Genomic DNA, 16580 nt, shown 5'->3' with positions numbered 1-16580 from the left:
AAAAAACAAATATAAGAATGTATGAAGATGGCATAAGGAAAACTATTTGTATGCTAATTAAAAAATAAAGTATAAAAATGACTCTCTTGACAAATGGTGATCAAATTCACATATTATGAGAAGAGACTGACAAAAGAATATTTATATCCTGATTAGACTACTATTTCTGTGCCTCTATTTTATATGCCGTGACGAAGATATGATTCAAAGCTCTAAAGCATGAACAAAGCCTTCTTTATGATGTCTGTGGGTTTTACTGAGAGTATGCTCCATAGGCTCCATGTATTTGGACATTCTATTCCCAGTTGGTGGCACTGTTTTGGGAGGTTTTATGAGGCTCAGCCTTGCTGGAGGACGTAGGTTACTGGGGGTGGGCTTTTAGAATTTTTAAGTCTTTCCAGATTTCTCTCTGCTTCCTGTGCCTACTTGAAGATGTGAGCCTCTCCTTTCTGCTCTGGTCACCTCTGCTGCCATTCCTCCCCTGCCATTATGGACTCTAGTCCCTCTGGAATAGTAAGTCCAATAAATTCTTCCTTCTATAAATTGCCTTGTTCATGTGTGTTATCATAGCAACAGAAAAGCAACTAATACAATGCCTTATCTCAATTTTGTCACACTTAAAAATTCAGGGATCAGGCTGGAATTTTTAGTATCTTTTCAACTATGCTCACATTTCTAGAAACAGATGTTGGTAAATGTAATGCTTCATGTAACAGTCATATTTTAGTAGTAGCTACCTCTGAAGTTACTCCGTGTGGACTGTGAAAAAGGGGTTTCAGTCCAATGAAGTTTTGAGTAGATATAGGCTTATTTTTAAGTTAACAGAAATTCTGAATTAATTAAAAATATCTGGCATGAAATTAAAATATTATAATATCTGCATGAGTGGCATCAACATAATTTTTTAAAGATGTCACTTAAACATTTCTAAATGATGGCTTGGGAGGTGGTTCTCTTGTTAAAGTGCTTTTCCATCATAAAGACCTGAGTCAGGTGACAATTATACCTTTGTAGTGTTATGGAATGGAAGAAAAATCTAAAGGGCACAGTGTAAGTGAATCAAGTTTCAAAGTAATTATATTTGGAAGAGGTAGGAAATTAAATTAAAATTATAATTAAATGTGATGACTAATATAAAAATCTTTCTCAGAAGTACAGTTTGTTAATAAAAGAGATCTGACAAAGGTTCAGTTCTTTCTATGTGGTAAAACCAAAAGAAAAAAATAGTGGAATTATGAAGTCAGTCTTAACCTATTTTATATTCCCAAGTTTCTGTTCATGAGAGAAATCTTAACTATTAAATGTCATGATGATAGCATTATCTGAGCTTTGCTTGAGATGTAAAATATAGTAAGAGCATGAAGACGATTTGAAATATTTGGGTATAGTTTCTCTTATTTTATATGATATATAAAAGTGAAGCATTTTTAATATATAAAAACAAATATCTAGTCATATTTTTTATACTTATTTATTTTTTGAGAACACTGTATGGAGTTTGTCCATGGAGAAAACTGATTCTCCCTCCCTCAATCACTGTTGACTGCCTGTAGTTCTTCATCCAGAGTTGGAACCATCTGAAACTTTGCCTATCCACAATGGCATGCCAACTGGTATTGTCATTATGCAGGTCATGTTTAGGCAAACACATTCTGAGATTTCATGGACACAGCTTCTCTGTCATGTCTAAAAGACACTATCTACCAGGATGCAACCCACTCTTCTGGATCTTACAACCTTTCTGTCTTTTCTTCCATGATGTTTAGTGAGCTTAATGTGGAGGGGGTGCACTGTAGATGGATCAATTGGAGCTAGGCACCCTATGGTCACTTTTTTTTTTAACCAGTTGTGGAACTTTGTAAAAGCAGGCATCTTTGATAACTGGTGAGAGCTAAACTTATCTATGAATATAAGGATGTCTTAGTTTGTTCTTCATTGCTGTGACAAAATACTTTGACCACTACCAACTTGGGGAGGAAAGGGTTTATTTAGGTTACAACTCCCAGGTCGCAGTTCATCAGGGAGCCCAAGGTAGGAACTCAGGGCAGGAACCTGGAGGCAGGAGCTGAAGCACAGGCCATAGAGGCACCCTCCTTACTGACTTGCTCCCTTGGCCCCTGCTAAGCCAGCTTTCTTATGCAAAACAGGCCCACCTGCTCAGGGGTGGCACCACCCACAGTGGGCTGGGCCCTCCCACATCACATCAAGAAGATGCCCTTCAGACATGGCCACAGGCCAGTCCAATAGACGCAATTCCCTGATTGAGGCTCCCTCAATCCAGGTGTATCAAGTTGTCACTAAAGCTATCCAGCACAAAGGAAAAGTACTGAGAATATAGTAAAAAATATATTCATTTAGGAATATGGCAGTGGATTTTCCAGGGTCTATAACTTGTCTAGCCATGTGTATTTGGCTAGGTTGACAGGGTGAGATAAGGATTCCCTCTTATTGAGTGGGTGGGTCTTAAGTACAATTTGACAGCTGTTAATTACCACCAAGTAAAATTTGTCATTATTGCACCAATGGAGGTGTTTTGCTGGGGGTTCATTACTGTGCTTTTTAAGCTTTACAGCTGGATAGGACTATTGATTGCTTCTTTCCCATGGCAGCTTGCATGGTACCTTCCAATAGTATGAGAGCTAGTCCTTAAAGTGGAGGATTCCAGATGAGTTCCAGCTCAAATTCTCCAAGTACTCTTTCCCAAGTGCATGGTATCTTTAGCAATAGATGCTAAGAGCTTCTGTTCTGGGAGGCAACAGATTGCTCTGGCAGTAGCCTATCGTATTTTAGAAGTCTCTTGCTTTGTGCTCATCAATAACTCAAACTGAGGTTTCAGCCAGTGTGGAACATTTATTTTTAATCTCAGCACTCAGGAATCAGAGGTAGATGGATGTGTCAAGGCTAACCTGGACTATCAAAGCTAGAGGGAGGCACTGACTAAAAGCAAAACAAAACAAAAAGCAAACAAAAAATAATTAAATTAAAAAGAAGTTTGCTCTTGCCAGGCATTGATATTTTTGATGGACTTTACCTATATACACGTACTGATATACATTATGTATGTATTTAAGCAAGTTTATAAAAGAATATATTCCAAGATATTTTTCAGATCTCCTCAGTGTTATTTATTCTGTTTTCTTTCTCTGCCTTTATGCTCTTCCTTCCCACTCCTCTCCAAATTTCCCACTTTCCCTTGAGTGTCTTTTTCCTACTGTGTCCCTCCCTAGAACTCCTTCTTCCTCGCTCCCTACATGGTCCCTTTCCACTTTCCTGCCTGCCACTGTTACTTCAGGTTGTATACCTACCTCCAAATATTTGGAGCTAAGATCTTCAAATAAGAGAGAATGCAATTGTTTGCTTTTCAGGACTGGTTACCTCACTCAGTAAAATGCTTTCTAGTTCCACACATTTACCTGAAAATTTCATTATTTCACTTTACAACATTTCTGAATAGAAATACATTGTGTATGTGAATCATACTTTCATTATCCATACACTAGTGAAGGACATTTAAGTTCTTTCCATTATGCAGCTACTGCAAAAAGATGAAATAAATATGACAACAAATATCTCTGTAGCAGAATATTGAGTCCTTTGGATTTATGCCAAATGAGTTGTATATTTGGGTCGTATGTCAAATTTACTTTGAGTTTTTTGAGAATTCCCATACTGTTTTTCCACCGTGGCTGTAAGTGTACAATCTAAACAGCAGTCAGTGAGGACTCCCTTTTCTCATGTCCTCCGCAGCATTTGGTGTCATTTGTTCTCATGATTTTAGTCATTCTGACTGTGGTAAGATGAGATCTTAAAGTATTTTTAATTTGAATTTACCTAAATACTGAGGATGTTGAATACTTTTAAAGACATTTCTTAGCTATTTCATTTATTCTTTTGTGAACTCTCAGATTAAAGGCCCCTTTTAAAAAAAACTGGTCATTTGTTTTCTTGATTTTTGTTTTCTGTGTTTTTGTATAGACTGGATATTAATCCTTTATTAATCCTTTATCAATTGTATATCTGGCTGAGATTCTCTTCCACTCTGTGGGCTCCTTCTTCACTAGATTTATTGCTTCTTTTACTGCACAAATTTTTAGTTTAATGAGGTCTCATTTGTCAGTTGGTGGCTTTTATTTCTGAGTGAATGGAGGACAATTTAGAAAGCCTCCCTGGCACTCTGTCCTGTAGGACACTGCTATATTTTCTTCTGCCAATTTCATCATTACTGGTTTCAGGATTTCATCCATTTGGAGTTGATTTTTGTGCAGGGTGGTAGATGTAGATATAATTTAATTCCATGTGGAAATTTGGTTTTCCCTGAATTATTTTTTGAATTTACTCTTTCCTCAAGTGTGTATTTTTGGCATCTTTGTCAAATAACTAGTGACTATAATTATGTGCACTCATGTTTAGATCTTCTGCTTTGTTATTTTTATCTGCATTTATGTTTTGTGTAAATATGATGCTATTTTTATTGCTATAGCTCTGAAATATAGCTGGAAATGGTAATCCCTCCAACATTATTCTTTTATATGTGTGCGTGTACATTATCATCAATTATTAAGGAAATCAAGCCAATATCACAGTAATATAACATTTCACATTTAACAGAAGGTTATATTTTTAAAAGTATAAGTATTGGCAAGGATGTAAAGAAACTCATTTTTAATGCAGTTCTATCATATTTTAAAATGATACACAGTTTTTGAAAAATAGTTTAAAACATTTAAAACAAACAAACAAAACAGAGTTAAAATGTGTCCCAGTGATTTCTGTCTGGAGACAAACCCACACACATTGAAAATATACATTCACTGAAATACTTAGGCAGGAATGGCTAAACAAAAGCACTTATTATATTCAAAGGTTGAAATCCATCCAAATGCTCATCTAATGATGACTAGACAGTCAACAATTGCTTTATCCATTAAGTGGAGCACTACTCTGCACTAAAGAGGATAGTACAGAGAAAAATCACTTCTTCCAAGATCTCAAAATATGCTAAGCTAAAAGAACCAAACATGATTGGCAGCATACTATACGCAGCCATTAGAGTGGACTTCCAAGAATAGGCTGGTTGATACAGCAGAACGATGCTTATTGTGTGCCAGGCACTTTTGGAAGGGGGAACTGATGTCACCACTCACAGTGACAGGGCTTTATTTGGGATTGTGATAAAAATGTTCTACATACAATTCAACAAATATGTTAACAGTGAATTACAATAACTAACACAAATTTTGTAATATGTTATATTTTGATACATGTACTCAGGATTTATTTGATCATTGGGGGTCTTTTGTGTTTCCCTATGAATTTTAAGATATTAGGTTCAATTTCTGTGAGGAACTTCTTGGGGGATTTGATGAGGATTACATTGAATCTGTAAATTGCTTTGGGAATGATTGTCATTTTCACAATATTAATTTTATCAATCCTTAAGAGATCTTCCAGATTCTAGAGTCTTCATCAATCACTTTCATCTGAGATTTTAAGTGTTCATTTTAGAGATCTTTTACCTCTCTGATTTATTCCTAGAGATATATTTTGAGGCTGGTTTTAATGACACTATTTCCATACCTTTTTCTTGGCACCCTTGCTGTTGATAACATATTTGTAAGTTAATTTTATATCCTGCCAATTTAATGAAAGCATTGACCATTTCTAGAAGTTTACTTGTGGAATTATAGGTATCTCTTATGTATAATGTCATATCATCTGAAAATAGGAATAATTTGACCTCTAGTTTTCCAATTAGTATCCCTTTAATTTCCTTCTTTAGTCTTACTGCTCTAGGTAAGGCTTCAAGCAATATAATGAAAAGGACTAGGGATAGGAATAGCTTTGCCTGCTTCCAGATTTTAATGAGCATGCTACATCTTTTTCTATATTTAGAATGATGATTGTGATTTTTGTCTTATATAGATTTGTTATTTTATTAGACAGGGTTTTCTAAAGAGACATAACAGGCAGAATGAATGTAAATATATATATTTATATTTATGTATCAGATTATCTCACATGATAGAGTCTGAGTAGTCCAACAATGGCCGCACCATACTACAGAGACTGAAAATTCAGTAGTCGCTCAGTCCATGAGGCTGGACATCTCAGTAGTCTGAGTCTAGCACTGAGGGTCTGATGAATTCCAAAAGATCGGCTAGTCTTCAGTGTACAGCAGCAAGACAAACTCTCCAGTGAGAGAGAAGGCAAGTGGCAAAAAGCAAGCACTCTCTTCTGCCATGGCCTTTTATATGGGCTGCCATCAGAGGGTAACACCCACATTTAGGGTGTGTCTTCCAGCTTCAGACAATCCAATCAAGAAGATCTCTCTCATTTGGTTATCCCCAGATCCAGTCAAGTTGGCACCCAGGATTAGCCATCAGAGTTATATAGATGAATATTCCACCCAGTCCTTTTCTTATGAAGGCACTTTGGATATTGTCAAAGGGTTTTCTGCATCTAGTGAGATGATCATGTAATTTTTCTCCATAAGTTTATTCACATGATTTATTACCATTATTGACTTACCTATGTTGAACCACCCCTGCCTTTCTGGAATAAAGCCAACTTCATCATGGTCGATTATGTTTTTGATATATGCCTGGATGCCCTTTGAAGGTATTTTATTGAAAATTTTGCATTTGTGTTCATCAGAGATATTATAGTTTTCTTTGATGTTGTGTCTTTACCTAGTTTGGGTATTATATTAATACCAGCTTCATAGAAGGGGTTTGAAAGTCCTCCCTCTATCTCTTTGAATAATTTAATCAGTATTGCTTGTAGTTCTTTATTGAAGTTCTGGTCGATTCTTCTGTGAGTGCACATGGGCTTTGTATTATCGTTTAAATCTCCTTATTTTTTTGTGAGTCTGTTTAAGTTGACTTTTTTTGGTTTAAATTTAATGGTACAGTTGAATGAGGAATTAACCCCTTTCTTTGACACTTTCTACTTTAATGGAGTATAGAGTTTTAAATTATCCCCTTATAACACTCTGGATTCTTTAGGTATATATTGTAAGGTTTCCTTGTTCAGCTCTGACTTTGTTAATTTGTGTCTGCTCATTTTTTCTTTTGGTTAGCTGAGCTAAACCTCTGTCTATATTATTTATATTTTACAGAACAAGCTTTGGCAGTTATTGGTTCTTTGTATTGTTCTCTTTGTTTCTCTTTTATTTTTTTCTACCTTGATTTTTATTATTTCTTCCTGTGTACTGGATTTGGGTTAGACTTATTCTTGTTTTTCTGAATTCTTGAGTTGAATCATTAAATCACTATTTTTGCTCTCTTATTTTTTGATGTAGACATTTAGAGCTATAAATTTCCCACTTAAAAGTAATTAGATGGGGTGTGTTTTCATTTCCTTTCAATTCTTGGATTTTCTAAATTTCTTTCTGGATTTCTTTTTGACGCATTCGTCATATTCAGCAGTATGTTGTTATTCTCCAGGAGTTCACTTAATTACTAGAGATCCTTTGTTATTTGTTTTTAAATTTATTGCATTGTGATCAGGTAGCACACACCAAGTGATTTCCAATTTTCTTTATTTGTGGAGATTTGTTTTCTGTCCCAATATATGTTCTATTTTAGAGAGATTTTCTTGGGCTACTGTGAGAAGCTGTTGTCTTTAGTGTTTGGGGTGAAGTATTGAGTTGTGTCTGTTAGGTCCATTTAACATATGATGTCATTTCATTCCAGTGTCTCTGTTTATTTTTTGTCCAGATGACATGTCTATCTAGACAATCATAAATTGTCCGTTTCATTTCATTCAAACACATATTTGTATTTTCTTGAACTTCACTAAGGAGTTTGTCTTATAGTTCACAGAGGTGTCTGTTCCTCTGTTCTTTAAACTCCTTGAATTCTTTGATCATGTTTATGATTTTCTTTTAAATTCTGTGTCCTAGGCTTCTTTGAATAATTCTAATTGTAGATATTTTTATGGGACTACTGGATTTCTTTTTAACCTAAGGTGGTGCCTATCTTTAAACATAAGATAAATTTCTTACAGGTGAGAGAAGATGGATTTTGTCTCTTATTCTATTCGACTAAGCATATTTTTTTCTTCTCATTGGGGAACTGAGGCCATTAACATTTAAAACATTATTGAAAAATGAGTTGATTACTGTCATATTTTTGTTTGTGTTCTTAGTTTTCTACTGTGTTTCAGTACTTATAGCTGCCTTTCTTTCCTTTCTGTAGTCTCTCGGCTTTGTTTTCCTCTTCAGTCCATATTATTGTTTCTAGTATTCTGTGTAGGGATGGTTTAATGGACATGAATTCTTTTCACCTGTTCATTTCATTTTTAAATTTATTTTTCATGGAAAGTTTCCCTTTCTCCTTCACTATGACATATAATTTTGCTGGCTAAAGTACTCTGGGTTGACAATTCTGATTTTTTAAGAAATTGGAGTACGTTGCTCCAGGGTCTCCTGGCTTTTAAAGTTTCTAGTGAAAAGTCAGCTGCTATTACGATGGGTTGTTTTTATACCTGATTTGTGGCCTTTCTCTTGTAGTTTTTGTACCCTCTATTTTGTGTATTTAGTGTTTTTCTATGATATGAGGAAGGGAGATTCTTTTCTGGTCCAGTTTCCATGGAGTTCTATGTGCATCTTATTTCTATTTGAATAGGTCTTTCCTTAATTTGGGGAAGTTTTCTTTGTATAATCCTGTTGAAGACCAGAGATTCTTCTCCTATTTCTATACCTATAATTCATAGATTTGGTCTTTTCAGGGTGTCCCAATGTTCATGCATATTCCTTTCCTGTTTTTGTTTTCAATTGCCATGTTCTTTAATTGTTTGGTCAAATTTCTCGACTTGATCTTCAAGTCCTGATGTCTATCTTCCACCTTATCTGTTCTACTGACAATCCTTTCTCCTGAGTTTTCTAATTAAGTTATTGAGTTTTTCAAATCTTTCTTCATTTCAACTTTGTTTCTTCAATATTTCTAACTCTTTACTGAATTCAATTTTCAAACCCTGAATTGTCTTTGTAATTTCATTCAGCTGTAGAATATTGTTTTCTTTAACTTCTCTCAGGATATCATCCTTTTTCAGTTAAGTGATGTGTTTGTGTGTTCCTTAAAATCTTGAATTCCTTGATCATGTTTATGTTCCTTTAAATCCTATGTCCCAGGGTTCACCTGGGTAATTCTCATTGTGCAACCTTTCTATAGGACTAGTGGTTCTCATGGGTAACATACTGTCCTGGTGTTTCATGTTGTTTGTTTTTCTGTGATGTGACATGGGTATATGGAATTCTTTTGTTGGTTATATCTGATATGAAATTTTAGCCTTTTTCTATTGAATGGAACTTTGGCTCTGTTTACTCTGTTGTCCAAATTTGATTGATTTCAGATCAGGTATGAAAAATTAGTTGATCAGTCATTCAGATACTCAGTGCTGATTTTTGATTGGAGGGATGGGGTGGTTAGAATTTAGTAGTACTGAACAGAGTGCAAATACAACTCCAGGCTGAGCCTACTTGGGCTGCTGTATAAACTGCACTTTTGACTTTTTCCTGCAAGTATGAGGATTGTAATAGGGGCATTTCTAGGTAACTCACCAGGCTGGAACACTATATGAGCTGTGCAATCTAGCCTAGGCCAGGGTGTGTGGTTAAGTTGTCAACAGTGGACGAAGTTTTGGATAACTCATCCAGATGGCCTTTGGAATGTGAAAACAGCTGTGTTACAGTAGGGTGAGAATCTGGGGAGATTATCAGGATTGGCTATTGGGACAGTTGGTTGACCAAACTAGGGCTGGTAGTGTGGAGATGGTGGTGAGGTAGGCAATTTTCTGGCTAACTCACCAGGCTGCTCCAGAGCAGGAGTTACGTAACCCAAATAAGGTCTGGGAGTGAGGGGATGGCAGTGTGGTAAGACAATAATCTGAGGATAGTCTCAAACTGCCCTGCAACACAAGCTGAATCACGGAATCTAGGTCTAGGAAGATGGTGGCCATTGGGCAGGGCTCTGGTTAACTACTCATTTGCATTTTAAGTCTTAAAGAAATGACTTCTTAGTTTTTGTAAATGATGGATTATATATTATGTATTTCATATGCTTCAGTATACAAACTGGTTTTCCATAAAAGGGTTTTCTGTGGGAAGTTAGGCAATATCTCTAGCCCATCTCTCTCTTTTTAAACAAGGCTTATGTTTTGAAACATTGAAAATCTTAAATTGATAAAGCAAAAAGAAGTTGAATCTTTTTTAAGCATCCATTTATTATTTGAAATTTTCATATATTTTTAAAATTTATTTTGATAATTTTGACAATCACTCCCCACTTCCTCCTCTCCTGTCTTCCCCCCAACTAGATAGATGGCTGCAAAATGGATCTTCAGGACATGACAGGGACATTGTATTCATGAAATTATAGCATCTTTGACTACCTTCACTGGACCAACTCAGAATCAAATCAAGCCAGTCTCATTCTAGCATGAATGGGGGGAGGGTATCACAGTTCTACTCCTAGGTGAGGAACTAGTGGCCGTTTTTGGATGCTGGGATAAGGAGAGCTGTGGCCCTGGTAGGTGTCTCATGTTGCAGTGGATGACCCTATACTAGTTTATATTTGGGCTGTATTAATTAGACTCAGTAAATCATAAACACTTTTATTTTATTTTTCTGTGTATGAGTGTGTTGCCTGCATATGTGTAAGTGCACCTGTGTCATCCAGTGCCCATGAAGTCAGACCAAGGCTTTGAATTTCCCCAAAATTGGAGTTACCAACCATGGTTATGATCTGTTATGGTTAGTTCTCATGTGGGTGTTGGGAATCAAAACTGGGACCTCAGCAAGAACAGGAGGGCTCTTAAATGCTCAGTCATCTCACTATCCTTGAGTCATTAAAAAATTTAATTCAATTTAAAATATAATTCTTTTTGATGCATGAATACTCAACAGTCATTAAAGTATCTAAAAAAAAAAAAAAAACCAGACTGGAGATGAGCTGCATAGTAAATATGTATTAGACTCATAACAGTTTAAAGAACAGTTTTCCTTTTCTACTTTTTCAATTAAAAATAAAACATTAGAGTATTTCCTTTATTTTACATGGTTTCTCATATAGAATTTACATACCTTTTGTATGTGTTACTGTATATGTTGCAAAGTTAGGCTTCATATCCATTTTGGTAACTGCAGCCCTGAGCTATAAATCAATCTTAAATGTCTGTGCACTCCTGCCGTAATTCTTATTGAAGTTTAATTTCTTTTTAATGATGTTTGCTTTTGAATTTCCTATCTTGATAGGATCTCTTTACTTAAGAATTCAGTGGTTAAGGGGCCTTCCATCTTCCTACCAATAATATAATGTCCAGGGCAGCACTAGTATTTTTTGCTTATTTTGATATTAATATCTATTTTTTACTTATTTCATTTTTAACTGTACCTTGTATTTTCTTATTATTTAAATGAAATTAGACAAAAATGCCAGTATTGAGTCCAGGCTCTCTGAATCATTGACACACTTGGTTCTTCATCTCTTGATATTATTTTATCATAATGGGAAAGGATTTCTAGAAAAACAGGTTCAGGGGAGATGGCCAACACCCATACTGTGGGAGACAGGCTTGAGCCTAGGGTGAAAATTTTATTGACAGCCATACAGCAAGCCTGAGGCAACAGCCAGACTGCTGGAGCCACAAGGAATGCCTTGTGACATTTGCTCCCATTGGCAGATTATTAGACTGATGCCTAGAGCTCACCACTCCCTAATCACCACCCTTGGAATCTAATGAGGCATCCTACCCGCTATTCTGTGATAGGATGTTAAGGTTGTTATGCTAAAAGGATGCTAAAACTGTAATCCTAATAAGGTATGCTACTTGCTGTACTGTGATAGGATGCTAAACCTGTTATGCTAATAAGGTATCCTACTTGCTGTGCTGTGATTGGACCACTACCCCTATATAAGCTTGTGCCTTCCTGCAATAAAGCAGAGCTGTGTCACTGAACCTGGTCTCCTGTGTCTGAATGTGGCTCTGCTGACACAGTCTCCTCACCAGCCCTGTGGTCCAGGGACCAGGCAGAAGGGCGACAACAGAAGGCAGCACCGGGCGAGCAGAAGAGCAGCCTCGACTCTGTGAGAACGGAGGAGCGGCACCCATGAGAACTGAGGAGCAGCTGCCACTGGTGGTTACCACAGTTGGCCCACAAAAAGTCTGACCCCACAAGGCTGTAACACTTGGGTTGTAACACTTTGGACATCTGGTGCCCTTTTTGCCCATAATCCTTCCATGGGTGCTTGCCGCTTTTGTTGTCCTGTTCTTCTTTTTCTGGCTCTCAGTCTTCAGTTTGGCGTGTCGTTCCTGTCTTCACTGATCATCTTCCTGAACGGCTCCTGAGTTCTTCTGGGTATGTCTTGCAGGGTGACTGACCTCCAGTATGGAGAAATAGTCATCCAGCTGCTGCACTGGTTTCTCTTCTCAGGAGTAGGCAAATTAGGGTAACAGAGAAGGAAGTAACTAAGGTATTAGATGAAGTGCTAGCTCTTGCTCCTTGGTTTACGGATTCCTGCTGTTGGGATCTGGAGCAATGGGCTCATGTACTATTCATGGCCAGAAAGAGAGAAATCAGGAAGGGGCATCCATTATCTGGGCTGTTCTACCTCATTGTGACTACCATTCTGGCCTTGCTTTGGGGAGTTCCCCCAGATGCCCCTGAGCAGCATAATCTCATACTAAAAAACATAAGCAATTCTTATTCTCAAGTCAGTATGGATAATTTTTATCCATAGCCTTTCACTAATCACATTTTTCAGTTGTCCTTGGTCCTCTAGAAGTTCTGCTCATGATTCTGACCAACCTGGAGTTTCACAATCCCCTTGGCTTGATTAAACTTTACTCAGACTTTCTCCTGACACTAGTCTTCTGACTTCCCTTTGAACACAGTACTTGCAGAAGCTTACAATTATGTGCAATTCCTCTTCCCTTGCTACCCTGCTCCCTTGTTCCTCCTTTGTGTTCTGACAATGTGCCCTAAATGCTGCTGTTAAAGCAATAAAAACCTTGGGTATGAAATTTCTGCCTTTTAGAAGCCTAGTTTAATCAGCAGTTTTTAGGGTGAACTTCAAATTTGAATGAGCTGTTTCAACATTTTCCCAGATGATGAGCTTTTCTTGCTTTATCCTTGTGTTTGCTGAAGAACTTCTTGACCGAGAAAGTGACATTAAAAATTTTGAGCTATTTCTCAATGCTCACTCTTTCCTTGTGACAAGAAAGGGAGTCTCTTACCCTACTGATGCTATTTTTATGACAGGGTCTTGATGGGGTTCATTTTCAACACCAACTAAAAAATTAAAGTCAGGAAGAATCTCAAGTACAGCAGGCAGGACATATTGACGAAACGCACACACTCTCAGAGAGAAACACCACCAGTGAGAAGGACAATTGGAAACCAAAATCCCAAGCCCCCTAGGAGCATCCAGATCTTTCAAGTTCTTGGTAATATGGCAAAGGCCTCTCACCTACTTTCAGATGAATCAACTTAAAGAAAAGAGGGCTAACAGGTTCACAGGTCCAAGCTAAGATGTCAGGACCAGCTATTCACTTGTAAGGACCAGTCCGGACCAGTCAGCTGGATGGGGGTCTTGCCAGTGGTGGAAAAAGTTGCCAAGCCTTTATCTGAGATGGGAAAGAAGCCTGGCATTTGCCATCTTCTTTGCCTGTCATTGGCTCTTCTGTCTGCCTGCTGGGCAGGGATCTCTCTAACTCCTAGTCACTCAGGATGGGATACATTAAGGTGAAAACATGTTTTTTCAAGCAATGATCACCCGTTTCTTTCTTCTTTTGCCAAGTATCTTGCCCTTGGTGTGTGGAATATGCTAGATCCTGCATTCAGATAGTTGCATATATGTTTGGGGTCTACTACACAAATTTAATTTTTCCAGATAGGATCCCAGAAGAAAGACAGAGGCAGTGTGACTTTAGATTTAGAGTTAAGCCACGTTTTTCTTTTCATATATTAGGGTAATCAAATTATAATCCTTTATTCTCATCTTTAGTTTGTGAGAATTCTTTTGTCACATATTTTAGGAAAAATATGTAAGGAAATGCTATCCCTAAGACTTGAAATGAACCCTTCTATTTTCTGAGTAAGGAAACTATTACAAAAAGAGGAAGTTGTAAGGGGAGCTACATAATGCATTAGCACATAATGCATCAGCAGTTAGTCTAAAACAAACCATTTTATATATTCAGTTGTGTATACAATGATGTGCACATTGTTTTTTACTCAGTGTATCAATGCTGAATATATTCATTTCTAAATTCAGATCCTAGGAATTAAAATATTTTATTTTATGTGTATGAATGTATTGCCTGTGTGTATGTAAATGTATCCATGTTGTGAAATGTCCGTGGAGGCCAGAAGAGAGCATCAGATCCCCAGATGTTTGTTAGCCACCATGTGGGTACCTGGATTTGAACCCAAATTCACTATAAGAGTTATCAGTACCCTTATCTGCTGAGCCATCTCTCCAGCTCCTGGAATTTAGGATTTGCCTAATCTCCTCCATTAATGTTTTTCTCAGCAGGAGAAAAAAAAAAAGAAAAGAAAGAAGTAATGAAATATGCAAATCTTACTTTCTTCTTGGACATATTCTTTCAAACTCCCATAATAACACATTTGCTTGTCTCCCAATCTTACCTTATTGTTTCTGCCTCTAGGTTTTTGGTTTTCTTAGCATGAAATGGTCCATTAGGAAAATTACATACAAGTGTCGTGCATACCATTCCATGTCTAAAATCAAGTTTGGCCCAAGGGTACATAGGTCTTGTCTTGAATGAGAAGGAATTTTTCATTAAAATAATTTGAAATTATGATTAGTTTTTTACTTTTGCTCAAAGTTGACAGTGCAATCATGTTGCTAAACTGACAAATCTCTGTCTTACCACAAACATCTAAATAGTGACAGCTGTGGATGGAGAGGGGAGATGGAGGGAGAACAGCACATTTATATTTATATTTCTCATTAGGGACATCCTCTGTCCTGAAATAGATCTTGCCTTCCTGGTATTTGCATTGGCTCTTAAAGTTCAACCTCCTGGGGATGGCATTCATGATTCTCCCCTAAGTTCTATTTTCCTAAGGCAACTGGTAGAGACATCAATGAGATATTAGCATCTGAATAGGTCAGGAGTCCTGATATGTAGCTTGCTAAGGATTTGTGATATTTATTCATTTAATTATAAATCAAAAGTGTCTGGACACTTCCTAGCACTGCAGGTTCACATATATTATCCATAGTTTCCTCTGAAATAAAATTAAATAGCCACCATATGTCCTATTTAAGAAACAAAGGTGAGTGTGTGTGTGTGTGTGTGTGTGTGTGTGTGTGTGTGTAATGAAGGACTAACTTTTCTCCATGGAGGTGAAATACATGGTTTTATGGAGAAGTTATCTACTATATAACCTTAGTTTTCCTGCCACATTTTTATGTCAAAAGCCTGTTATCCCTGAATCTATGGTCTATCATTCTATCTATATTTCTTTTATCAGACTATCTGCTCTTTCACAAGTTGTCACATTTTTAAGATGGCTGTCACAGACATCTCTAGATACTGAATCAAAATGAAAAGAGACAGGAGAAAGAGATTCATTTCCATCTAAGTATTACGACATTGTTATCATGACTTGTAATGGCTATACAGGCAATTTCCAAATATCTTGTGGCATATGGACCCTATAATGTACCAGTGTACATAAGAAACATGAATGACCTCATGTGTAAAGAAAGGGGGTGATGAATTAAGCAAAACTTGAGTGCTATGCACCAAATGATTTATCTGTGGTTTTGTTGAATATTTACTACACGAAAAACAAGGAGATTCACCTTAAAGTAAATTGTGGTACCTGTGCATTAGACCATGCTGGTACCTCTAGAAATTGTTAAATTCTTCCCTATCACTACTTGTATAGTAACTGGGCATTTTCATTTGTAAGATGAGAACAGTGGTACATAGAATTTATATTTATATTATGTTATTGACCTTCACAGTCTCAATTTTTGACATACAAACTGTCACTTCTACTTATATCAAAACAGATGGCAAGGGAAACATAGTGTCCACAGGATAAAGAAGAGCACTCAGGAGGCTTGTCTAAGCCACATTATGAAGAGGTGTACAAACAGAGATGGGAGAATCATGGCTGATAGACGCAGTTTCTCATAAGAATTAAGTGAGATAGTTTCAAAGTGCTAGAATAGAACTTGAGGCACAGTACACACTATCAAAATGTATGTTGAGTAAGTCCTTAACGCATATTAAACTTTGCAATGAGGGTCTGAAAAGTGACATGTGATGAAGGAAATTCCACAGAGAAAATGGCATTGAAGATATGGTGAGAAATGAATTTAGAAACTAAGTCATATGCCAAATCCTTCTGTTCCCAGCTAGATTTTCAGAGCTATTTACTGTTTTCAGCAACATGTCCATGTAAGTCTTCTGGATATTTCCAAAAGTAAAATACCAGGCTTTTCGGGAGAAGCAATCATGCAAGTTAATAAGGTTGCTTCAACTGAGAAATTTTGGATGTCTCTGCTCTTCCTTTTCTAGCACAGGATAAATTGCTTCAA

Source organism: Nannospalax galili, unplaced genomic scaffold, assembly GCF_000622305.1.
Source record: "Nannospalax galili isolate Female #2095 unplaced genomic scaffold, S.galili_v1.0 scaffold318, whole genome shotgun sequence".
Taxonomy (NCBI): domain Eukaryota; kingdom Metazoa; phylum Chordata; class Mammalia; order Rodentia; family Spalacidae; genus Nannospalax; species Nannospalax galili.
Note: the sequence above shows the minus strand (reverse complement) of the source record.